Raw genomic sequence first — 12,860 nt, forward strand, 5'->3', positions numbered from 1 at the left:
CTTCCTTGGTTAAGGTGGTGAAATCCTCCACCTGCCCATGGTATCTGGTTAGAGGACAATCAAATACCGTGTGGTGTACGGTCTGCTCGGGTGCTCCTCAAAATAATTAATAGTTTGTATGAGTTTTCGCGGTAGCCCGGTGGGTATAGTAAATTGTAATGATTCGATTTAATTTTCAAACCAGAGGGCGAAAAATCGACCCATCTAGGTTTTATTGTTGGTAAGATTCGCTTTTGAGTATTTTTAAATAACAAATTCAATATTTTCACATACATTAAAGTACAAGTAGGTTGTATGTTTACTGCTTACATAGATCATTCAATAGAAAGCGCCTAGTACAGTCAAATTAATTAATTTCCTATCCATTTCGTACTTTGTCACAGATACAATCAATATGAAAGTCGCTTAGAGACTTCATACTATTGTCACTGTGACAAAGTACAAAATGGATAGGAAATTAATTAATTTGACTGTACTTATATACTAACTACTGAGCATCACACACACACACACACACACACACACTAAAAATACACTAATGTCATATAAACGAGATGGAGCGACGACCTGGTGAAGGTCGCGGGAATTCGGTGGTTGCGAGCGGCACAGGATCGGTCGGAGTGGCGAGCCTTGGGGGAGGCCTATGTCCAGCAGTGGACGTCTATCGGCTGACATGATGATGATGAATGTCATATAAACGCAGTATTAAGTAGGATATTATTGTAAACTCACGTTTAAGTGGACGTCTCGAAGTGAAGCTCATTCAGCTCGCTAGGACTCCTGCAACAACGATCATGTACTTATTACTCTTATTAGTAATTAATAGGCCTGCTTCAGTGTGCCAACTTGGACGCTCAAGCGGCGGCGACCAGCGGGGCCACAGAATAAGTAATATTAGTATCATACAGAACGGCCACGCACCGCCCCGCCCCGACTCGAATTAACTCGCCCCGCGACAGCAGATTGACGACCGTTTGCCGGCCGCTCATTACTAGTTTTAAGCAACTTACTCACACTATGACGCATGCCGCGTGTACAGACGTGCCGTTCACACATAGAAATGCAAGTGATTTTTTTATGTATAGCGTGTCCGCCCTGTGGCGGGGCGTTGGGCGTAATGAAACAAATGCAAATATGCGAGCGGTCAGAGACGAGACCCCCAACCATAGCGTCTCCCGAGCGTCAGCGTCTTGTCAATTCTATGGCTGCGGCTCGACGCTGGCGCTCCTGTGCAGCGACATCATTTTCCATAGCGCAGAATAGACGCCGACGCTCAGTAGACGCTAGTGAGGGCTATCTCTGTGCACGTTTGTAGACTCGACGCCCCGCCGATCGCTTTGCTTGTATACTTTTGAGGCCGTAAGTATCCAAGAGCGTCTTTGGGCACCAAAAAGTGAGAGCGCCTCATTTGAATATGTTCGGGGAAGTCGTTCAATAAATTTAGGGTAAAGTAAACAAAAAAAATACACGTATTACGTAGGTACAGTCGAAGGCTAAAATATCGATCCAGACAAATGGCTCAAAAATATGTGAACACGACTTTATTGTCCAAGGTGTAAGAGCGTACACATATTTTTGAAACTTTGGGAATGTATATATATTTATGCCCTTGACTGTACATACCTAACAGAGAGTAAAATACCTATACTTGAATGTTGATGTCAAATTCTATGTTATTTCAGATGTCGTTTTAAAATTAGAGCGTAACTTCGATTGTTACGGCTGTTATGTTCATGTGACTTAAAGTTAATCAACATAAACATATCTAATCGACCCACATGATCGTACATTACTCCGGCATGCACGTAATCAGCATAAACATACAGACAGACAGACATTATGCTAAACGAGTTGACAAGAAACAAGTGTTAACATTCATCATTAAGATTAGTATTCTGAGAAGTCATTTACTATAGGTGAGTTATATGAACATTTATAAGTGTTCTTTATGAAAGGAAACGAGATTAGATATTACGAATATAGTAGTAGTAGTAAATCACTTTATTGTACAAAACAAAAATTGATAACATGAAATTCATATAAATTTAGGTACAGAATATAGGTGTTGGTAATGGAATAAATATTAGGTACAGTTGAGTTCACAAACATTTTTACAAGCCAACCAAAAAATCTTTCCAAATATACATATATACGTCTCTAACTAAGTAAGATACTATAAACTGAAATAAATATCATATACGAGGGAAAAAATGACCAAAGCCTCCAGTACCCACCATCGAACAGCGTCCCCCGGACAGGTGCCTGAACCGCTCGGCTATCCGGTCACGGTGGCATGGGTCGAAATTTCCAAGTATATGACAATTTCCATGGCCATCTCTAAGGTAGATGGGATGGGATGGGATAGGATGGGATGGGATGGGAGGATAATTTGTTCTTAAAGTAAATAAGATACTGACAGCAAGGTCTAGGCTTGTAAAATTGTTTGTGAATTAGACCACTAACTAACTAACTAAGAACGGCTGTAAAGTAATGAAATAAATTCATTTGTATTTTGTATTTGCCCGTATATAATACGAACATTACGAACCTAATCTAGTAGCAGCAGAGAATTAAGAAGGCATAGAGTGCTCACTCCATACATCGGTTTTGTTACCAAAAAGACTATTATATTCGTAGTCTACATCCTAGCGTCAAGTAGCGGAACTCTCAGTACTGCTACTCGGCAATAGATGTTGCGACAAACGGAAAGTCTAATGCTCAACGATTTTCAGCTAATATTATAACTGGATTAACCGGAACTCTATTTTCTACTCCTTCTGCTTATAATATTAGTTATAAATTGTTGAGCAATACCCTTTTCGTCAGTTGCGACACATGGGACATCTAGTGTCGAGTAGCAGTAATAGTTCCGCTACTTGACGCTACATGTAGACTACGAAAATATTAGTCTTTTTTGCTAACCGATGTATGGAGTGAGCACTATGTCTTCTTAATTCTCTTTGGTAGTAGATAGCCATTGTTGCCATCGAAAAACATATGTTCGGTCAAATGTAAATATGGCCAATTAAAAGTATTAAAGTATGCTATCAAGTAAAACAGGAATAAATCCGAACTTGAAGGGCATGATTTCTACAACGATACCTCGGTATTTACCCGACGTACAGAACCTCTCGAATTCCGCAATACCCACGAGAGAATCCCTATTCGGAAGCACGGCCCAAAACACGTGCACGAAGCCTTACGACAACGGAATACCTTCGGACTACAAGGAATCTCGGCAAACGGGACGGACATAGTAAAAACCAGTAGCATGACTCTCTAAAGTGGCGCAGTTTGTAGGTACGACGCGTTCTGAGTCTCACTACGTGCAATGAATGTGCCAAGATCGCTCACCATTAGGTGATCCGTCTGCTCGTTTGCCTCCTATATCATAAAAAAAAGAACTCCATTAGAGTTACACATAGCAAGTCTTACTCATAGTTTTACAGCGGATGATGTATCATGTTTGATTTTGTTTTGAGTCTACAGAGGTAGCCAACTGGATGCGTGGCCTACCGCTACTTGTTTTTATTACACTGCAACCAGGGGGGTGTCACTACGCAGTTTAGGTACATTTAGCCGGCGCGCAAAATTGAAAATGAAAATACACAATGGCTTCGAAACCTAAATCTCGATCTAATCCGTATAAAAGATATTGTTCTGTTTTAAAAGATATTGTTTATTGAATATTGGTTGCCCAGAAACAATATTAGGAACTGACCGACATATTTTCAAAGGAATAGCTGTAGCATACCCACTTCCGTGAGAATCAGTCATATTATCTGCGATAAACGGATAACGGTAGTACTATGTTATTCTGTGCTGCAACTAAAGCACGTCTGCATCGTCTCATGTACAGTCAGCTACAGAGAAAAGGTACCCCCCCCCCCTGCATAGAAGTTTGTATGCAACGGTGTCAAGCAAATACTATTGCTGATTGTGTGTGTGCTGTGTGTGTGTGTGTGTGTGTGTGTGTGTGGTGTGTGTTTTTTTTTTTTTTTTTTAAAGTCCATACCCCCTTTATGGAAAGAATTCATTCACAAAGGGGAAATGCAATTTTGCAGCTGTATGCTGTACTATGCAACCTGAGATACGGTCCTAATCGAATTAACCATCTCACACCGCATGTTTAATCTACTGTTTTTTTACAAATACACTACTCGTTTCATTTAGACTGTGACCAAGCATGTCCAAGACACACGTGCCTCAAATGACACAGCCTAAGATGCGGCCCTAATCGCCTTATCGGAGCATCTCTCACGATTTGCGACTTCTGTGCCCCGCGAATTTTTACAATACGCGACTGTGGCATTTGTGGGGAATGGTTGATGGTAATCTGATGGACCGTATATGGCTTGATAAGGATGCTTTGAGTAAAAAGTTACAGCACACGTAAAAGATAACTAATGCGATAATAACGCGCTTAAAATATCTGATACTTTATTTATAGAGCTATTGCTATTACTGGTAGAATTATACAACGGCAATATGTTTTTAACAGAATGAGTACCATCCAACACTAAAGAGCAATGTTACTTTTTTTTATCAGTTCTCAAAAACTACTCATATATGGAATTTTTTGACTATTCTTATTCTTGTTATATTTTATTACTATACCAAGTAAGTTAGATGATATTATTAGATAAGATGAGCCCTAAAAAGTTATTAGTATTACTGATGGTGGTCTCAAAAAGAAAGAAAAGGTCTCAATAAATGACAGTACAAATATACAATAATAAATAAATAAAAACCGGCCAAGTGCGAGTCGGACTCGCGCACCGAGGGTTCCGTACTTTTTAGTATTTGTTGTTATAGCAGCAACAGAAATACATCATCTGTGAAAATTTCAACTGTCTAAGCTATTACGGTTCATGAGTTACAGCCTGGTGACCGACAGACAGACAGATAGACGGACAGACGGACAGCGGAGTCTTAGTAATAGGGTCCCGTTTTACTCTTTGGGTACGGAACCCTAAAAAATATAAATATATCATTCAATCTTCAAATTGAAGCTCTCGATCAATCGATCAAAATATGACATATCGATCTTCCCAACCATCTGATGCATTCTCTGTCGGCCACTGTTTTTTCAATAATCGATATCTAGAGAGGTAATGCTAATTCAATAGCAATATCTCCGATCGGACGATAGTCTGCTCGTGTATTCCAGTTGTATGCGCGAGCGCAAGCGAGGTTGGTTCGGGCGACAAATGTAACTTGAGGTCTGCAAAAGTTCGAGATTTTGAAGTTTTCGTCTCGAGTCAGTTTTTAGATTCATATCAAAATTAGAGACTTGACATTAGAAACTTTAAGAGTTTTGAATGATTCACGGTTAGTTTCACTAGACCCCGGTTAGGTTATCCCGGTCAATATGTCTTTAGAAACTTTAATTAGTTCGCTCTAGAGTATTTATTTTTCTTATTTTTAAAACAGTATACAGTAAGTAAACACTTTATGGTACGATAAAGAAAGAAAGCATGGTTACAGTAAAAAAAACCGGACAAGTGCGAGTCGGACTCGCCCACCAAGGGTTCCGTACTTTTTTTAGTGTTTGTTGTTATAGCGAAACAGAAATAATCTGTGATCAACTGTCTAGCTAGCACGAATCATGAGACAGACAGATGGACAGTGGAGTCTTAGTAATAGGATCCCGTTTTTAACTTTGGGTACGGAACCCTAAAAACTATATAGGAGTGTACACATGAATCAACTAACGGGTCACTTTTTTTGGAAATTTGTGGAAGTTTTTTTGTACATTTGTTTAATTAAGTTTTTAGTTATTGATTACATTTAATTTTAATGTTTTTTGTAGCCTTTAGTATAATTTAGAGATATTTTAAATAAGTTTCAAACCCTTTTTTACCTATTTTGATGAATAAAAATTATGTATACAGAGAGTACACTTAAGAATAAGAAAACATTTATTGCCACACAACAAAAGAGAGATTACAGGAATAATTATATTTAAAAATAACATTAACAATTAACATGCGCGACAAAAGGAACGGGCTCAGCATGTGCTGCGCCAGCCATTTAATTAAGCATTGACTGCACAGCGCTGATTTTCAGTCTGCCCCCTTACTGAACCACATTGATATGTATGCGGGATATTATTTTTAACAGAAATATGTAGAATAATTTTAGAATAACTAAATTAAACGAAAAATTACATAGTATACTAGTTGCTTGCACCACCTCTCGCCAGTTCGACAACAAATCGCAACATCGTACTTCGATAAGTTCGATATGGTCCGATCGTGATTTATTTCGGCCGAGCCATATAAGACCAACAATGGCCGTCTGGATTTACGACTCGCGATTTTGTCGCGATATGCGATTCGGCCGCGATCGGGAAACGTTCCAGACAGGAATTACTTAACACGGCTGTAGATGGCGATGATTTTGATTACTAAATAGCTAGGCTTTTACAAATATTTGCTAGATAATTTCAGGACGCCGTAAGTCCTTAAGAAAATGCATATACAGTCGAAGGTAAAAATATCGATCCAGACAAATGGCTCAAAAATATGTGAACGCGACTTTATTGTCTAAGGTTAGAAGGTGTAAGAGCGTACAGTCGAGTTCATAAATATTATACATTTTTTCACCTTATTGCAATGGATTAAGGTGAAGAAATGTACACATATTTATGAACTCGACTGTACTCATATTTTTGAAACTTTGAGCATGTATATATATTTATGCCCTTGACTGTACATTACATAGTTGAGAAAATTCGGCCAATGCCGCGTGGCCCGGGTGGCCGAGTGGCCTAGGCATCAATCGCGAATGCAGAGGGCGCTGGTTCGATTCAAAATCTGAGCACTGGAATTCTTGGTCACTTTTTATTTTATTTATTTATTTATTTAAGGTTTACCAACAGATACAACACTACAGAAAATACAAATAAAAGCCAACAGTACATGAATAAAAGTGTCTATGCAATTATAGGTAAACACAACATGCGTTAATACTTAATATATACTTAATTAATTAATTTTTCTTTATTAATTAAACCTTTTTTGCGTTCCTTTAAATTTGTCCATGTGTATATTGAATTTTGCTTTAAAAGTTAGTACTTACAAGTAACTATACCATGGATATTGGATAGGGACATCGACATCACATTCTTCAAAAAAGGATTTGCCACACTGGATGCGTTCTGCGGTCAACGGTCAGGTCAAACCCGCATTATGTATGAACAACATTGACAGCAACCTTTGAAGTTGAAGTTTGCCCTGACCGCTCGCTACCCGCAGAACGCATCCAGTGTGGCAAATCCTTAAAAGTAGAACACGCACATTTAGCAAAATCAGCAGAGAGAAATAAATGTATAGATGAATACATAAAATCCATATTCCCGTTAAGATTAAGCAAACGGTATAGAGTTACCAGTCTCGCAATGATCTAAATACTGTTCCGTAACATATCACAGCGCATATAAACAAGTCGGGAGATAACTGAGCGGCGTACGCATAAACTTTAATTAGATACGAACGCAACATATCTGCAAGATGTGCCAATATAATTCCTAGTGGCATTTTCGCGAGTACCGCCGTCCACGATGTTAACTGAATGTGAACCTTAATGCAATCAGATAAGGTCCATCGATTGTCAATGAGTTTTGCTGTACCAGTCGGATTCTATTAGCACATAAGATGCATAGTCGAGACATTTGGAGAAGTTCACTGCGCAATTTGCACTGTAGTGTAAATTGCAGTGCAAATTGCACAGCTTATAGGTAAATTGTAAAGGACCATTTGAGTTTGATGTTTCGTCTAGGCCCTAGATCTTGCCTAGAGTCTAGGTCATTCTGTTGGGGCGCGATAATGCGACCTTGCTTTTTTGCGATGTGATTCTCTTGAAAGTAATTAAACTGTTGAAAATAAATATGTAAGTTTTCGGAACGTAATTGGATACATTACCTACTACTACCGTAAATCCACCCAACTATACCTAGTCGGCTCGTAAGTTCTGTCATATACATAGTATCAAATAAAATCAAAAGTTTAAGTTTATTCCGTATAATTTGTACAGCGTTTGAAAGCTAAACTAGAGAATCTAAATGTATAACATTTATTCAAAATGACCGCCATAATTATCTACACAGGCTTGAAGTCTTCGTGGCCAGTCGTCAATGGATTCACGCACCACTTTCATGTCGATATTGGCCACTGCCGTAGCAAGAGATTTTTTCAGCGAGTCTAGATTTGCATGAGGTTTTGAGCACACCTTTTCCTCTAAATACTGCCATATTTTATAGTCTAAAGGATTAAGATCTGGGCTAGAGGAGGGCCAATCTTCATGCCGTATAAAGTCGATTTTATTGGAGGCGAGCCAGGCTTGTGTAGACTTTGCCTTATGGGCTGGAGCAGAGTCCTGCTGGAAAACCCAATGCTGGTTTAGAAACATCGTATGGGATAGTGGTTTCACAATATTAGTCAACACCGTGTCTTGGTACACTTTGGCACTAGTTTTTACTCCTTTCTCACAAAAATGCATACTAGTGACGCCCGCATAAGAAACTCCCAGCCAAACCAGCACAGATGAAGGGTGATGACCTCTTTGAATACGGGGAATGCTATTAGACGCTTCTTTACTATTGCGAGCGTACACTCTATCATTTTGTTTATTACAGTTTTCTTCTATGTCAAAAATTTTCTCGTCCGAAAACAGTATACAACGGTGCTTATTTTTAGCGTACTTCTTCAATAAAGCTTTAGATCTTTTAAGCCTTAAAGCTTTAAGCCGACCATTGAGAAGATGGCCAGTTTTTCGTTTATAAGCACGAAGTCTCAGGTCTTGATTAAGCACTCTTTTCACCGTGTTTTTGCTCAAACCCATCTGGAGGGCCATAACTTTTTGTTTCCTAGCGGGATTTCTGGCAATGCGTGCCCTAATTGCTTGTACAACCGCTGGAGTCCTAGCTGTACGCGGACGACCGCTTCTTTTCTTGTCATTTAAACTAGAGACCTCACTGTATCTTTCTATGGTACGATACACAAATCTTAGAGAATTTTAAATTTTTAAGTAGCTTAAAAATTTTAGTCGGCGAGTGACCACAACGATATAGTGCAATTATTGCGGTACGGCTATCTTTAAGCGTCCACTCCATGTTGAAGAAAACAGAAAATTGCAAAATTATACTACTCAAATATTTAATAAAGATTCGAAATTCAAATGCAGAACGGTTTTTGTTTTAGGAGTTCCAAATTTAAATTTTAAAAGCCAGTGACAGAACTTATGAGCCATTTTGAACCAAAAGGGTACTTATTGTCGCTTGTCAGTAAGGCGCTATTTCCATATAGCTTCAATTAGAAATCAACCTTATCGACAACCGACAATGTGGTACCTTTTGGTTGAAACCGTCACATATGTAGTCCAAAAGCTCCTATGGTCCAAAATCAACTAGGATAAGTATCTTCATTTCGAGGTGCCTATTAGTTGTAGTACTCGTACTGCAGGCGTATTACGGATTGCTTATCTACGTGATAAAAAATAACCGTCACTTATTAACACCGCGCGATTGATTGTGATATTGTGATGGACACTGTCTTTAATGATCACGCTGTCTCGTAGACAAGAACGACCATCATATCCGTAATGCACTTTAGTTGAATTTTGCTTTCATCATCATCATACCAGCCCTTTATCGCCCACTGCTGAGCATAGGCCTCTCTTCCAGTACGCCACTTGTCCCGGTCCTGAGCTAATCTCATCCAGAAGTGACCCGCAATCTTCCGGATGTCGTCCACTCAACGAGCCAACGGACGCCAGGGCGTATTTTGCTTTAGTAAGGTAGAAGAAAGCCCTGCTAACTACAAAATAATCATATTGGGTACTTATAATTCTAGGCGGCGAAAAGGTTAAGAAACAGAAGGTAACACATCGTCAAGTTTCCATTCCCGGGAATTAAATAAATAACGGCTAATCGTGTGCGGGCGAAACACGGCAAAAACGAGTAATTGGCGACTTCGTGCTGTTGTCAATGCTTAGCACAGTGTTATGAGAGACACCTTGAGGGCTCAGCGAAATGAACACAAACAGCTCATTATGTTTGGAAATCACGCCATTTTTGCATCTGTCATCCAGATACACTTTCAGTTTTCGGTTGCGGTCGATATATTGTGTGTGTGCAATTCTCTATCTTGTGTGTATTTTTATATAGTTTCTTTCCTTCGTAAAACGAAACATAAAAAACAGATGATGAAACTACTTTATAACCGAAATGGACGAAGCTGTATTAGTGGCCGATACCATTTTTCAATGATTCAGCCGTTCGCTATAGGAAAAGGGCCAGCGTGTCCACACATTTGGCATCCCACACCAGCCCCCGTCCTATTAACCACAGAATAATGTAGTTCGTTTGAACCGCATGCTAAACTCGCTGACACAGCTTCCATAAGAAATGTAATGGAAGTTGACTGTACTACTATATGGGACGCCTTGTATGAGGTCACACTGGCACTGGTCCGCTTGAGGCATTTGCTAAGCCTACTATAAGCGATTAGGAACAGCTAGCTCTCACGGTAGTGTCATCCCAGCCCTCAATCGAGATAACAAATAGAAAGTGAGCGCTGGAGCCAACGCCGCCTGTACCTGTACTGATCATATCGAGCCTTATATGAAGAACACGTTCGTTTTTCATTAGCGGCCTACTGTATAAATACCTAAGGCTTAGAAAATTGAGTATCTTCCAGCTTTAGGACAGTTCGTGACTTGGCAAAGGGAAACGTACCATTTTTTTTATAATTTATCTTGCAGTTTTTTTTATGCCACAATTACAAAGTACTCTTTGAGGTGACATTTGGATCGCAATTGCAGCTACATTACAGTTGCGGCATTACTGCTGTGGCCGTGACGCGGGTACTGTCAATTGGCAGTGACAGGGCCCGCGTCAAGGTTGCAGCAGTAATGCAGCTGCAGTTGCCATGTGAATGTGACCATTAAGTTCGTTAGGTATAATTATTTTCTCTTGCATTTGGACAAAAGCCTTTCTATTTATATCCTCTACATCTTCGGGTATAATGTTGAAGAAAGCCGAGTAAATATAGTGTATTACGTAATAGGTATATACGACTGACATACATAAATCATTTTGTAAGACCCCCATAAGACTATATTACTATTAGTACGCCCTGTATGTCGTACCTACACGCATTTCTATTCATATTTTCATGCAATATTCAGTAGGATTCACCTTCACAAGCAGTTTCTACTTCAAAATGCCATCTATCAACAAGTTAAAAATGCGTACAACCTGTGGATTTCCATGTTTTCAAATGACTATAAGCAATTTATCGTTCGATTATAAAACACATAAGTCATCAGTTAAGGAGGAAAGAAGTACCAACAACATTTAACTAAGGTAGTACATATTTATTTTGTAGACCCTACTTCTTTGAAATAAGGTGTACGAATGGTGAATTGACTTCAGAAGATAGCCGTTAGATCTTTGGTAATTGCATATATCGGGAAATCTGTGTGAGTTATGGGATTCTGAGGTGCGAATTACATGTGCAATAAGTTATAGAGTTGAAGATGGACAAAGTGTGCCAAACGCTAGTAGTTTCTGTTATGCAGGACATGTCTGTATGTATGTCTGATTGATAACATTATAGGGATGTACCTACTGTAACAGTAAGTGCTCTAACTTAAGTATCCACGTCACCAACGATACTAGCTGTATAGAAATGTCGATACTTAAGACACCGACTGGTTTAATAAATAAGGATTTTAAATACGATTTGGAAGAAGAAAAAAAATTTATTCAGGGCGCTTAGGTTATTTACTAGCCTCTAGCCACTCATGAATCAAAACTTGCCAAGAGCATTTATTTTGATTAGTGGTTTATGGAAACTGTGTGTAAAGGTTTCTTGGCAGCTAGAGGATAGTATTGTGTGCAGGAGTAATCTCTCCGTATAGTATTAACAAAGAGCCCGCTAATTGTGGAAACCCGAAGAAAGTGCGGCTTTGTGTCTTGTTTACCCTGATTAGAAGATAGCCCGGTGTTGCTGCGGCGCTCATTTCTAAGGTTACAAGGTTATGTGGGAAAGTGAACATATAAATCCTGCATGGGACAATTAATTTCTTGCGATTTACCTGAGTTACGTACCTACGTTTCTTAGACCATCTGAAGTAGACCATGTTAAAGCCCAGAAAGGTGGGCCAAAATGGCTACTAAGTGCCCTGGAGGAACCCACGGAACACCATAGACGGTGCAGGCCGGGGTGCAGGCAGACCGAAAAAGAGATGGCGGGACGACTTGGACGCATTCTACCCCCAATGGTGGGAAAATGCCGATGACAAGGGTCGAGTGGAGAAAACGAGGGGAGGTCTTTGCCTAGCTATCGGCTAGTAAAAAACTAAGTTAAAAATTGTATATATCTGTGTAAAGAATATTCAAGATATCGCGTAACAATCATGGAACTGCATCATCATCATATCAGCCCTTTATCGCCCACTACTGAGCATAGGCTTCTCTTCTAGTACGCGGAGTACACAACTTGTCCCGGTCCTGAGCTAATCTCATCCAGAAGTGACCCGCAATCTTCCGGATGTCGTCCACCCAAGGAGCCGACGGACACCAGGAGCTTCTTTCATTCGAAAGCGGCCACCATTCCGTTAACATTTTAGTCCACCTGCCATCACTGCCTAGCAAACATGAAACTTACAAACATGAAATGTACCCCTAGTTGACCCTACGCACTTCGCCTGGTCAATTAATAATAGCCGTACGGACGTGATTCTTCCACCGGCACTAATCTCAACATAAGCCATTAGTTCCCATAACCTTATCGGATCGATGGTTGGTGCGTGCGCTGCTGAAGTGTCCAGTGTTATCACTTATCGCCACTGTA

The 12,860-nt window shown here is 39.7% G+C and overlaps 1 protein-coding gene and 1 long non-coding RNA gene across 2 annotated transcripts in view; both read right to left on the reverse strand.

The window, feature by feature from the left end:
* The window catches only part of LOC134745416 (uncharacterized), a 217,525-nt gene that overhangs the window by 170,876 nt on the left and 33,789 nt on the right, over window positions 1-12,860 (reverse strand). The gene's annotated exons all lie outside the window — the stretch shown is intronic.
* The window catches only part of LOC134745391 (protein N-terminal asparagine amidohydrolase), a 91,765-nt gene that overhangs the window by 43,899 nt on the left and 35,006 nt on the right, over window positions 1-12,860 (reverse strand). The window contains exon 3 of the mRNA XM_063679429.1: window positions 733-780. The gene's annotated coding sequence lies outside the window, so the exon portion shown is untranslated. The remainder of the gene's footprint in view (window positions 1-732; window positions 781-12,860) is intronic.

The sequence above is a fragment of the Cydia strobilella genome, chromosome 11 (genome assembly GCF_947568885.1).
Source record: "Cydia strobilella chromosome 11, ilCydStro3.1, whole genome shotgun sequence".
NCBI classification, from domain to species: Eukaryota; Metazoa; Arthropoda; class Insecta; order Lepidoptera; family Tortricidae; genus Cydia; species Cydia strobilella.